We start from the raw sequence: 12,264 nt of genomic DNA on the forward strand, positions 1-12,264 counted from the left end.
AGAGAGAGAGAGAGAGAGAGAGAGAGAGAGAGAGCGAGAGAAGGAGTGAGAGAGAGGTCCGTCAACAATGCCCATTGAGTACTGTGAGGCAGCAGCTGGTGGGACATGCAGTGACCTAAAGGCAATCTATTCAGGCCAGGACGGGGCGCCTCTCACTACCCTGCTGCTTTTATAAGGCTGGAAGTGGATGGATGGTCAGCGTTTATCCTCGCAGAAGTATTGCAACACAGCTCTGTCGTCATGCAAATGGACGAGAGGCAGCCTTCACCTACCAAACCAGTCTGTACAGAGGGACCAGACTGAATATCAAAGGTGATGAAGATAATGTCAACTTTTGAAGAGGAGCATTCCATCTTATGTCAGAGATAAAATGGAGATGACCCGCCAGCGCTTTTGTTTCTCAGGAGCACTGAAGTGAGGCTCAGCTTCACATTGGAGGGGGAGATTAGCTTCTGAGGGGGAAACATAAAGCATACAGAAAAACCCCTCCATGCAAGATAATAGAAGTGTGATCAACCAGGCAGAAAGATACCATATTGGATGGAGATTAAAGATGCTCAAAATATGAAGTTAGGTATTGGTGACTCTTTTGGTAATTCTGCAGGCATTTCCCAGCGGGTCTCATGCCCGTCTTTGAGATCAAACCTCGTTGGCAGAGCTACCATAAAATGATATGTCAGTCAGCGGTGGTAAAGAGACGCCTGCTTGGCTGTGATTGGTCTGCCACGGTTTCCTTATTCCCCTCGAGGCTCCATACCTCCAGGTTTCAGCTCTTGCCAGCGCTGATGAATAGTACCACATTATATCCCCTTTTTCTGAGCCATTTCCACCCTCTGTGGTACATTCAGCAGCACATGGCCATGACATGGAAGCCAACAGGCTGCAGCATCTCCTCACTTCCCCCTCAGCTCCAGTTCCAGGAAGTGAAGGCAATCCTTTGCCAGCCAATCACAGCGAAGGACACCCAACTCATTAAAAGTTAATGAAACCTATAAACGTGGCGCGCCAGCGATTCATTTAAACCCCCAATCCAATCTCCTCTTCCAGCAAAGGCAAACAAGCCCATGTGCCCCCAGAGCTGTCCTCGGAATAACAAACTACGGAATATTTTGTCCTGCATATGTTCTCCTACGCAGACATGTGCACAATGATAGGCTATCTTACAATGGGACTTGTCCAATTTAGAGAATGCCAGGACGCTGTTCTGCAGGGGTGAATTCTGTAATCTGGGCCCAAGTTGAATTTAATGTCTTTACTTTACACCACGCAGCTTGTCGGGAATGGCTGCGGACGATATGCCATTTCAACATTCATGAGAATCACTGACATTCAAATAATGTGCTCATTTTAATACCGTACGAGTGAGAACCGAATCGGTGCGAAAGAAGCTGTGCATACTTCCCCACTGTCATGTGGATGTCAAGAACTTCTCTCGATCCACACAGACAGACAAGGCCAAATGTGAGGCTTAGCCTTTTTCCTTCAGATAAACCAATCTCTCCCTTAAGCATGGTCCATCCACTCTCATCTAATAAAAATGTTCATCTTAACTTGATAACAACCAGTCAACAGCAATAAAGAGTCACCTTAGCAGTGTCCAAATCTAAAGAGCGTAACAATATCCCCCCTTGTCTTTTCAGACCTCCATTTCAACACGGCTCCAGTGCTTCATAGTGCTTCCCTTGGGGAAATTCAAATTAAATTCTCCCCATGTATAGGGCCACTGTCAGCCTGCTAATGAATTCCCATACCCTGACTTGAATCAAATTAATCCCCAATTTAATCCCATATAAATGGCCGTGTTATTTATAAAGGAGAGACGGATGCTTGGTTGAAGGATCGAGGAAAGCCGGGAGGTGTCTATAGGGCTGTTGAGCAGATTATGGTGAAGGATGAGGCCTGTATGTTTCCCCCACTGCAGAGTAGTCCCCTGATACACACTATTTAACCCTCGCCTGCTTGACGCTGACAGAAACATCACGGTGTTTGTCACTTAATATCCTTTCAGATTAAGGAGTCAACCGGCAGATTTATTGGTCAGAGCCGGGATACCCTTATCTTCAAGTGCTCGGGAGAATGATAACCATAAAATATTTGCGATGCCTTTGGCAACAGTTAAATTCACTGTGGGTTCAGACTTGTTATAACCAGCGACTGTTTGAGGTCAAGGTGTCAGTTGCATTTATGTGCTGATGCAAATTTCTCGCGGACTTCCCTTCATATGCAAAACGTTCATGTGATGAGTTGAATATTTTTGGGAAGAACGCCATATCAGTATTTAGATAAGAGGACATCCACCTTGATTTATTGCAGTCAGCAATGGGTCAGTGACAGGTTGTCTGTATGAGGGCTTACTAATACAAACAGCAGAATATGGCGAGATACTGTTAATACTTTTTGATGCAAATGTGAAGGTTCACTGCTCCACTCACAGGCTTTTAAAATGGGAACCGTTGGACTGCCTGTTTTTGTCATGTTTGTTGGCCATCAAAACACAACATCCAGATATGACGAAGTTGGTAAAAAGCAATTTTCTACTGCCAAAAAATAAAAAGATAGGATAAAAGGGATATGTGAGATAGATACAATTTGGATTCAAATTGTGCAAGAAGCCAAAACTGTATCGAGTGTTATTTTTTCTATTATTAATAAAGATATCAGTGCACTGCAATGAAATGCTGTCCAAAGTTTGTCTTTAAATTAGTTGTTTGAGTTGACAAAGTAGTACTTATATGGAGCCATATGGATTGTAGGCATTCATGAAAGTTATGCAGATCCAAATGTATGATATACAGTGTATAGTTATTAAGTGAGCAGGAGCAAGGGATGGATACGAGCATGACAGACGGTTCTGAAGTCAGTTTGGCAGTTCAGGGGGACAGTTTGGAGCCTCTAAAGCTTGGTCCACCAAATGTCTCAACAGCTATGGTTTATTGAGGCATCTGTAAGCTTACTCATTTTTTATTGCCAAGCTTGGCTCGTGCACCTACCGTTGTGGAAGAAAAAAAGAAAAAAAAAAAAAGAAAACACACACATTTACACTCACTCACGCACACAAAAGTTTTCTGTTTGCCTTCATTCCACCAAATCCTCGACAGCCGCGCTATAGCCCATCACTATTCACGCCATTGTGCCGTCACAACAACTAAACACATCATTTGTGTGAAACTCATCCTGTATGTATCCAATACCAAATGTTTGGCCATTGAGTGAGGAGGTGGTGAGTGGGGCGGGGCGGTTGGAGGCTGCATAATTTGCTAGGAAACATTTTACCGAACATTTGGTGATAAAAACGCCGGCGTCGGCCCCGAGGCTTAAAGCAATTAATTCAGGATCCTGACATAAACTCTCCAATCCTTTGACAGCTTGGAGCTGAAATAAAAATGCTAGTTCTCCTGGGAACGGCAGGAGATAGCTGGCTCTTTTCTGGACTGTTTGCTCACTGGCCCTGAGAGCAATCTTCCCCAGTCAGAATGAAATGCAAGGACACAAACAATGTACCGGCGAGAGAATGGGAGATGGGGAATGAACAGTTTGGACTATTTGCTCAGCAGAAGGGCAGCCACAATGGCCGGCCCATGGCTTTCCCATGCATCAAGCCTCTTAGTCTTAGGCCTCCCTTTGTTGCCTGGTTTCTTCTTCCCCGGCCAGATAAGAGCCCAGCTGCCCTATACTTTTAATTCCCATTGTACGCCATACTGTATGGTCATTTATCTGTCCACATTCTGCCTGCCATGACCGTGTTTTCTAATTGAACGGGTTATCGCGTGTATCTCCGTTCACCTTAGCATGTGTACTCGTTTAGGGGTTGAATTGCTCTCACTTTGCCATAAAAGGCAGGCTGGTGGCCGAGGGGGTGGGGCAGCTGACCCCTCTTCTTGTCTTAGAGTAGGAAGCACAAGTCAAGCACCGAGTGCGATAACGAAACTCAGGCGTTTTTTTTTTGTTTTTTTTAATCCATGAGGCTGAATTTTTTTTCTCTCTGAGTAGCTTAAATCTATTTAACTCAACAATTAAGAGTTGGATGTGGAATGTGAGTAAATTTAAAGTCAGGACTCTTGTTTCTAGCACCCGACAGAAATGTGCTTTTCCAGCCAAAAGCAGAAAGCCTCTGAGGGCTCTTGAGGGAGAAATGAGATGCGGCCATTATATGACCTAATGGCAACTCCAACCAGAAGAGAGGGCAAACAGAGCAAGTGTAGTGGCCCTGGCTGAGAGAAGGATCCATATTGTGCCCTTTTGTTTTGGTGTGTTGGTTTGTGTTTGCATTTACATTGACCAGTTCTCTGCCGAATGCATATTCACACTCGATCCGTGTGACGCTGTCTGCGTGGCAGGAAATGGAAGCAGTGCGCTTCCCCGCCGAGGTCTGCCGGGAATAAAATGACAATAGTAAATGAATCTGAAGCAAATAAACAAACAAGTTAAAAAAAATAAAAAAAGACAAGATGAAGAAAAGCGGGACGTCAGAGGAAGATCAATACACATAAGATGAAGGAGCATATTCATGCATGTGATCAGACACTTGCCCAAACACAAACACACAGACAGAGGAGCCCATCCCCCTCTGTAAAGGTTGTGGTGTCAGGGACCCCCTGGGTGGTCAGACTGAGGATAATTTCAACACAATATGATGTTGTGAAGGAAGCCTTTGAGAAAAGATGTCCACTGGCTCTGTTTTTATTGTCACATTCATACAAGCACTTAAATGCATCTTCTGTATATGTTTCTAAAGAGTTCTAATGTATCTGAAGAGGGTGATAATATTCGGTTACAAGCATCTTTTACACTTAAACACACTGCATTAAACTGTTCTTTTTTTCACCCACGATGACTGCACAATGGTTTATTCTATTGGCTAAGCTCTTAATCTATCAGATCAGATTTCAAAGTGCCAGTAGTTGTGCCAAGGCAGGTCCCAGGAAGGAAAACCCTTTTGTTTGGGGCAGAAATTTAAAATTTAAGACCACACTTTATTCACAGGTGTCCTTGTCAAAAGAAAAAAGAAAGAAAAGAAAAAGAAAAAAAGATATGACCTGTTACGGAAGCAATACCTCAAAGAGAAACATCATCGAGAAACAGTAAGTGCTTGTTTTCACATCCACCTATGGTGCACCGGCGGGGTTTTGCCAGCATGTCAGACCTCAGGTATGGCATGATAAATGGCTGTCTTATTTGTGCCTGTGAGAGCCAGGCTCCTTGTGGGGTGGTGCTCTCAGCTTCACGCTCCAGCAACGCTGAAATAAAGCTCTGTTCGAGGCATTTCAACACCGCTTAAGGTTGTCCGTGGCCGTGTAATTTATGAGTTGAGAGGACTCCGTTTTTAAAGTTAACCACAGCCTACAATCTCCCAGCATTCATGGGTGGAGAAAAGAGCCGCGTGAGTCATAGGAAACTTACAACACTCCTCCAATTACCCTTAAACAATGGCGGTGTGAGTGATGGCTGCAGCTCTCTGGTGTGTGGTTCAGTCGCTAAATGTGGATGTGATGTGACCTAAAGTAATTGGATGTACAGGCACTTTAACAGGTTGGCTGTTTTGTCACCTGTAGGTCAGTGTAGCTGGTAGGAACATGGCTGGAGCCATCCACTTCATGCCCCACAGCTCTGTGGGTGGTCATATGGACAGAGAGACAGACAGGCAGAGAGCTAGCTTGCTGTTACGGTTTGCGTGTGATTAGATTTTTGGCATTTCAATTTCAGATTAAAAAGAACACAATCTATGATCAATTTTTTTCATACATCTGTTTTTATTTTAAATTTAGATATTACAGACAAAATTACTGTGACTTATAAATACTTTTTCAAAATTTGAATACTAATATAAGTATTTTTCTTTTTCTGTATGTTGAAAATTACAATATTCAAAATCTTCCTCTGTGTTGGATGAAAACATTTTTTGTTAAAATGAAACCTAATAATTTGTGACAAGTCATATTTCATCGACACATATCAAATCACATACAGAATTTTGTGTTTTTTTTTGTTTTGTTTTTTTCCACGTGGAAATGTGATTTATAGTCACACAATTTTCAGTCATCAAACATCTATATTTACATACCTTGTGTTTGCCCTTTGCTGCAGCGAGTGGATATATGGCAGCGTAATTGTGTTTTATTGCCAAGGCATCACACGAAGGGAAATTAAACTACACATTATCAGCGTGGTTTAATCGGAGATACCACATATTACTGCGTCATTAAATTTACCACCAGAGCAATTAGCTTTTATTCATATTATAACCACCAAAAAAAAAACAAATAAGAAAGATTTGAATGTTGTAAAAAAAAAAAAACACAAAAAACAACTCTGTATAAGGCCAGATTAAGATTTATCAAGAAAACTACTTAGATTAAAAAGGTAAATACATATATTTTAATCTATGATTAAACAGGTTTTATAGAAGAAATTACAATATATATATACATATATATCTCAAAATCACATTTTGTCTAATAATATTATTGATCTAACTCATTATGTAGTGATGGAATTTGAGGACAGATAATTATCTAAATTTCATAAATTATAAAGAAAAAACTAAACATGTATATATTAGATTAACAAACTATATAATTTTATATACTATGAAAAATAATTTAATATTGGGTTTCAAATTTACTCACTCTTGGGTCAATACTTGATGAAATCAGTCTCACCAGGTTCCTGTAAACCAGAATTATTTATTGGTGATTTTCTCCCCTGGAGCTCAGACAATCCCATTTATGTTTTTGTGCTATATGGAGCCAATTCTGTGTCAGTTTTAACTCACTTTTTTTTGTGTGTTTTTTCAGGCAAATTTTAAATAATAATTGAAGTATTAAATAAATGTAAAGCACAAATATTACATACTGACAAAAATAAGAAATCATTAAAAATGTGCTCTTAATGTTGTATTATTTACAATTAATGTGAAAAGGGCACTTTTTGTTTGTTGCATTAACACCTGTGTAGGTAAAAAATGAATTGCACAAGTGTTTTTTTTTCTGTTCTGTGCTGGAGGATTTTCACTGCTCCGCATCAGTTCCATTGAAAATGCAGTGCAGCCAGAGGCTATACCGTTAACGTTACCTCTCTGCCAGTGTGTGAGTGTCAACACCCTGTAAACACCTTTGACACACATGCTTGAATGCGACGGGCGAGTTAACTAAACATTCCTGGGTGTTCCCCGTAAAAGGTCTACCACTCATCCACCAGACTGCACTGACCCATCTCCCACGCTCCAAACAGCACTCTTGAAAAAAAAAAAAAAAAACATGTTTTTTTTTTCCCCTTCATAAATTCCTTTTTTATCAAATTTATCTTTTATATATAACGCATAAATACAATATATTAAATTACAGCAGCTCACTTCTATAGCACGTGGCAGTTTTCAGGCTATGTATTCTATGCTTTAAAATGAAACGGGACAATGCTCTATAAGGATTTGGGAATTTGGGAGTATAATTCCAGGCCCGTGCTTATCTGCGCACCCAGACTATTTGAGTGTTTTGAGATGCGGGCTCCCTGAGGACGGATCGAAGGCGTCCTAGTAGAACTGCACATCAAATAAATAGGAGGATGGGATTTATATGGAGGCTGTGTCTCTGTCAAACAGGGCTCTGCTGACTGAAGTGATCCCCACGGCCCGAGTGGAGGAGAGGAGGGAGAGCAAGCCTCGGAGGGAAGAGGGATAGCTGTGGAAGAGCTGATGCACTCACACACACTCAAACACTCACACAATGTCCCTCTCAGTCCTGGGTTGTGACCGGCCCATGGCATTGGCCAGGTATGTCAACTATGTTTGCCGAGCTATCCATCACCCATGCACCTTCCCTCCTGAAACAGGAACTTTTGTTCGAAACATACACTTGTTAAGCCCATCCTTTGACTCCGCTCGACCTAATTTATTTCCTGATAGCAGAGTCAGAGGATTTATTAGCGCCTACGTTTCTTTATTTTCGTGTTATTGTGGGTTGCACACTGCAAATGTGTTGGTGGAAACATAGGCGTGTTGTTACCAAGAGGTAGATTGTGAGCTACAGTTTTGGGGACATCGGTGGCCCTTATCACTGGTGACCAGGGTAAGCAAATAAACACACTGTAGTGAAGTCAAGCTGCATGTAAGAAAGGGAAAGATTTATTGCTGCATGACGCTCACACACGAAATGAAAATCTCCTCCGTCATGCTACATCGACATGAAACACGATGTTTGCATTTTTTGGTGAAAATCATTCCATTAAGGTTGTTAACAACAAAATAAGGAAGTAGAAAACAAATGAGAAGTTAGTATATTTGATGGGGGAAGGTTGAGAGGCAGAGAGCTTTCCATCATAGATTTCAGGAAGTGTTTTATTGACGCCAGCGAAAAAAAAAAAAAAAAAAAAAAAAACTTAAGTCATTTCACTGCCGTTGAGAACATATTGTCTGAGTGAGGCTTGAGAACCGTCTACAAACATCTCAAAGGAAACCTGTGAGTGGGTCGGTATGTTTGCTAAAGCACCTAAGTCTGTGAGATGGAGTCTTACTTCATTCCCTGAGCCGCAACCTTCATTTATCTTGTGACTTCTAGTCTGCGAGAGAGAGAGCAGATATCACTAAAAGTGCCACGTTAATGATTGACTCTCGGCACACCAAGCATCCTGCATTGAGTGGCCACTTTGCCCGCTCTTGTGCCGCGTTTTCAGCCATAAATGTTTGTGGTCCCACTATCCTCTCCAAGTCCCATACAGTATTATTAGCGCTCGGGGTGGCGGGGTGGGCGGTTAGGGTGGGGTCGAGACTAACTTTCAATAAAGAACCATTGCCATGCTGAGGTAAATGGAAGATAAGAGTTTGTCTGCGACCCTTTTAGTGCTTTATAAGAATGTGGCTGTGCAAACCTAATCTCCCCCGCTAGATAAATGTGGCCCTGCTTTGTGAAAGTAAGTTCATGCGTTGCTTTTTTTCTTTTCCCCGTTTCCCCTCCTGTTTCTCTAAAGCCCACTTTGACAGGCGTGAAATGAGCCCTGGACTTTTCATTGACAGTTCAAGATGGAGAGCAAACTGAGATTAGGGCATGTTAATTAATTGCGGGGATGTTAAATGGCCTCCAGTTGCATTAAAGACTTGTTCCATTTTATTGCTGCCCTGCCAATCAGTGACAGTGCTGTAATCACGAGTTTTGTTGTCCTTATTTATTTATTCTTGTAGTAGACGGCTATTGAGTCTTTATAGTGCTATACCTAGCAACTCATTTCCAACCACCAGACAATAGCAACATTAGATTTACATGTAAAATTAACTTTTGTTTTTCTTTATCCTCCACAGATCCACATGGATTTTCATTAGGAGGACACTTTTTCATCGCTGCTTACCATCCACTTTCATCGCCTTGCGTCAAGCGACCTGAAAGCACTTTCCTGTCGATGTACTTGGCTATATCTGCGTCTGACCTGTCTGCCATATGTAATATCAAAGCCTCTGTCAGCGTGGAGCTGAATGGGAACAAAAGAGAGGCCTCCATTAATGATTAACTGTTCTAAAAGCCCCGGCTTTTGTATTCCCATGGTGCCCGGGCTATCTGGCCACCATGTGACATGCTCACAGCATTTTTCGAGCAGATTGGGGGAAAGCTAGTGAGCAAACACAGGTGCTTTGGAGCAGCGTTGCCGACGCTGTCAGGGACAACCACAAACAAGAGCAGCTATGCCTGGCTAAATGAATCCCCACCCCTCCCAGCAGCACCATCACCACCTCCACCCCCACCCACCTTCCCTGTCGCTAGCTAACTTGTTTGCTAGCTCCCTATAGCTTTCTCCCTGCAAAGCCTCCCTTCTGGATAGTCAGTGCGTACCCCCTCCCCTCCCCCTCTGCTGCAAGTCCAATGTCCGCTGCAGCCAGGCTCCACAACTTCTCACACCCTCCAAAGAAACAAACAAATAAAAGTGAGGACGGCCGACCGCTTCTTTGAGGTGATGGCATTTGCTGTGGTCATGACTAGTGGGAGAGCAAACACATTAATGGTGTCCGAGTTTTCACTTTCCAAACCAAACTAAACGTCTTTTAGTTCAAGTGGGGCAATTCCACTGACCCTGGTGTCAAATGCTGCATAAGGATTGCACACTCTTGCACTTGAATTGTTGAGAGGAGGCCGTAAGAAATTAAACAGGACTCGTGAATCGGCCCACGTGAGCCTGTGGCTGGAAGTGGCATGTGACAAATAAATCTCTAATAAATTGCATGCGCAGTAGACCCTGCGATTAATTTCTTGCGAACCAGTATTTTGGCAACAAACTTCAATAAGAGGTGTCTGGAGCACTTAACCTTTTCATCCAGCCCGTCTGATTGTTCAGAGTGACTGGGGGGGAGCTGTGTCGCTCAACTTTGATAAGACAATCAGATGATAGGATGGCGTTATCTTAACATGGCTTTCCGGCAGGGAGACAAATGAACACTGTGTGATAACAGGAACAAAAGCTTGGCCTGGAAAGGAAAAATTATCAGAGTGGAAAATTCACAATCGGCGCAGTTTATTTCATTTTCAATTTTCTACGTAGGCCAGGTCACAGGAACGGCCTATTTTTTTTTTTTTTTATCACTCAAATATTTATATTGTCTATTGCTGGCATTTTAGTTTGACAATCAGCAATTACCTGAGCCTATAAAGCAGTTATCACTGGAAAGATGATAAAAAGAAATGCTTTAAAACAAACAATTTAAATCATCAGGAGAGGAAATTAAGTTGTAAAGGTGAGATACAGAAAAAGAGGCACAAAGGCAGTAAGTATAAAAAAAATTATATATATATATATAGAAAAAGGGAAAATGTGGTATAGGGGCGTCTATATGAGAAGGTAAGGGAGAGTTAGAGGAAAGAAAAGGTCAAAAGTTGTTTCCTCAGAGATGCACCACTGATCAGTAAAACGCCACTTCTGTCTGGGTTTTCTGACTTTTACAGCCCAATTCTCAGAGTCAGAGAGGGGCGTGTATACTCAAGGATTCACTCACTGCTTTGTTTGCTCTATTCCCCAAAAAATGATTGGAAAAAATATTGGTGCCCTGGCATGAAACGTTGGTTAGGATGAAAAAAAAAAAACGAAAGAAAGAAAGAAAAAAAGCCTTGCAATTGTGTAGAAGCTGCATGAATAAAATATTCTCTCTTCAAGAAAAGGTGTTGTGTGTCATTTGAAATGTCATATTATTCTAAAAAGATTTTGGTTTTGACCTTTCAATGTTTCTTTTTTTCTTTTTTTTTTAAATATAAATTTAGCATATTTTAATGTTGAGTTCAACCTCTTTGTAGCATTCCTTCACGGACTATCAGAGAGGGTTTAAAATGGGCAGAGCTCATCTCATCCCCTGTTCCGCCGCTGGTTCCCTGCAGGGATTTAGCCTCCCCTGGTCGTGAGCTGAGTCCGATCAGAGGAGTTACAAATCCTTACTTTTAGGGGTCTTACTGTAATTCACAAGCCCGTTGGCCACAGTAGAGCGTGGGGGCCCGGCATCTCGAGAGGGATTTGAGACAACATCTTTGTTGCCTCCTCATTGTGGTACGCTGAAAGTCGTCCGGCCCCATTGTCTGACCAAACTCCGCTCAGAACCTCGGCTCAATCAAAGAAAAGTTTTCCAGTAATGAGGTAAGACATGAAAGCTCATTGAACATGTTGAAAGGGCCCTTTTGATGTTGCACTGCACAATGGTAAAAATTGAAAAGAGCAAAGTGCGCTTTAAGCAGCAATGCACTGCATTAACCCCTTGTCTTTTGACAGGCCCACACCTAGAAAGAAGTAATATTCCGCTCTATGGAAAATGTAGTTCATGAGTAATGACATCCTTGAGGGGAGGGAACCTTTGTGCTAATTCTACCTGCTGCCTTTGGAGATTCAAGAAACCAATAGAGCTGGCCTCATTTCAAAGCTCTGCCATGTAGCTACCCTCCTCTCGTGTTTTCTTTGAAGTATTGTGGCACATGTTTCTCTTATTTCTCAAAGCAATTCTCTATATGAAATATATTATCTACCAGTGGTGATTTAATATCCGCAATGGGCTACATCAAAATGAAGTCTTTCAAATTTATTCCAAAAAACAAAAAGCATCAACATCATGGGACTTAACAATGGCCTGTTTTAATGGTGAGTCACAAACTTAACAGCAGCTTGGTGGAGCTGATAGATTACCCAGCAGCCAGCGATGGCAGTCACGGGTCAGTGCAGGCCGACTCTGTCCCCAGACTCTGTTAACTAAGTGTGCCGGCACTATCTCTACCCATCAGCCAGCCAGTTTGTTTACTCGCCAGAGAATGC

This window comes from Chelon labrosus (assembly GCF_963514085.1).
Source record: "Chelon labrosus genome assembly, chromosome: 20".
Classification (NCBI taxonomy): domain Eukaryota; kingdom Metazoa; phylum Chordata; class Actinopteri; order Mugiliformes; family Mugilidae; genus Chelon; species Chelon labrosus.